Source organism: Pteropus medius, unplaced genomic scaffold (genome assembly GCF_902729225.1).
Source record: "Pteropus medius unplaced genomic scaffold, Ma_sr-lr_union100, whole genome shotgun sequence".
Classification (NCBI taxonomy): Eukaryota; Metazoa; Chordata; class Mammalia; order Chiroptera; family Pteropodidae; genus Pteropus; species Pteropus medius.
Genome location: NW_024342473.1, coordinates 17,344,806 through 17,347,111, shown reverse-complemented (window position 1 = coordinate 17,347,111; position 2,306 = coordinate 17,344,806).

Genomic DNA, 2,306 nt, shown 5'->3' with positions numbered 1-2,306 from the left:
TCTACAGACTTGGGAGAGGTGGCCATTCTCTGCCACGAACTTTCCCATTCACTTAGTGATCCCTTGGAAGTGCTGCTTCCAATCCTTTTTAGTACTAAGGATAGGACATAAAAAATTCATGTAACAATCAGTGGCTCTTTATTTGATACTGCGTCACTTTGACCATCACAGGGTGCTGTGGTAAGTTCAGCTTCTTGGAGACCTCCTTCAAGCAAATTCTGTTTTTAAAGTTCAGTCTTAGTGAATGTCTCCGATTGTATCTGAGGTCTCTTTTCTGCAGGTGAATGTCATACAGTGGGTGCTGGGGAGTGAGAAGAAGAGGATATCTACTTTCATATGATCTGTACCAGACATTAACACAGGAAAAATGTCCCATCACTGTCAATGGAATGAATATTCTATCAAAATGGCTCTCTCATTCTCCAGTATTGAGATTAACTTTACCTGCCGAACATGGTAAAATTTATTTCGGTGGCCTATGACCATCATCTATCAGCATCCGACCCCTATCTATATAAAACAATAAGCATGATCTTAAGGCACTCTTAGGGGCTGTCTAAGAGATGTATATTTGCTGACATACAACCTGACTGAAGCCAAACACCATTACCCCTGTGACTGATTGGAGGGCGGCCTTAACTGAACAGTTTTATTTCCCTCCAGCAGCTGAGCTCCCTGACCACGCGAGCTGAGCTGACACGGCATTTCAAGTCCTGTTACCAGCTCAATGGTTCTCTTGTAAAAAAAAAAAAAAAAAAAAGCACCTCTTCATTTAGCCTCTCCATCTTGATCATTGCTGATGGGCTATCAATAATTTCAAGTTGGTTGAGCAGTTGGCTGAAGGTTAAATAAATTCTGCCGGCTGTTTGCATGATTGTACCCGAGCGGAAGGATTCCAATTTGAAGCAGGCTTCTTGTAAGTGCTCCTTAAAAATGTTTCTAGAGTCAAAAAGTTAAGAAATTCAGTTTTGAGGGCCCAAGTGCACTTGAAATGGAAACACAGGCAGGAGCCGCAAGAACTCGACATTATCAAAAATGGGTTTTTCTCTATTTCAGATTTGCTTCAGAGTAATTGAGAACCCAAAGAACACATGGAATTAATTATTAGGGACAAGTCTCAGTACACTAAAGCACTGTTTTAGATATTGGTATTTGTTTTTTAAAAAATGAACCAAGCTATGTTTTCAGAAATTCAGCCAATACCAGTTAGTGTAGGAAAGTGTATCATGAGCAGTAGTCATAGTATAGGTTTTCAGTTGCTGGATAGCAAACTTTTAAAATGACTCTCTGTTAAAACAATACACATGAATTATGGAACATGACAAAATATGGTTAAGCAAAAAGAAAAAAATAACCCATCAAAACTAACTGTTCTCAACATTTGATTATATATCTCTCTAGTTTTTTTTCCATGTACATATATTTATTATATTTTCTTTTACTAAGATGTGATTTTACAGAATATAAAATGTTGCAGCTGTTTTATATATATGGTAAAAGCACATAGATGTTAAGGATATGTTTCCAGCTTCCGGAAGTTATTTAAACTGTTTATTGGTGTGAGTCGATGCTGTCAGAACCTCACAATAGGCTCCCATGAAGCTCTCAACTTCGTGGGTCTTTTTCATGACACCACATTTCTTGATCTGTAATTTTCTAATCTCTGACTCTGATAATAAAAGTGTATCTAGTTTGCCTGGGTCATAACTAATTGGTATTAGATAAGCTTATGCAAATTCCCAAAGAATTTTTAAAGTTGCCATATTTTTAGCATTGATTTACAAATAATAAAACCCTTAACTTATTTTAGAATTATAGAAAGCACTTTTATGAACGTTTCCTGTGAGTCCTATTCCCCGCAAGGTCTCCAGGATAACGGCACCTCTTTTTTTATACCTGAGTGGGCATTGCACTGCCCCTTCCGCTTTTTGTGCATGGGGCATTTCTATATAAATGTGAACTACACTATTTCCAATTTTCTGGAATTCTGGCACAGTAGACCTCAACGACTGTAATAATACTTCATCCTTACATACTTTCCCTGGCTCTGTTTAGGCATTTACCTTCCCCTTAGACTTGTAGTCATTGCTATCACAAAAGATGAAAGTTAAGTTGTCTAAAAAAAGGGAAGACTACAGAAGGTGTTACCTTGGTTCCTATCTAACTTTTCTATGATTTCTGATGAACTCATCATGTTCTGCTGAGTGACTGGGGGAGATAATAATAAAGTGGAAATGAAAATAAATTCCAGTCGTTTAAAGTATCGGTACTCAAAGTGTGCTCTGTCGGCCAACAGCACTGAGCTA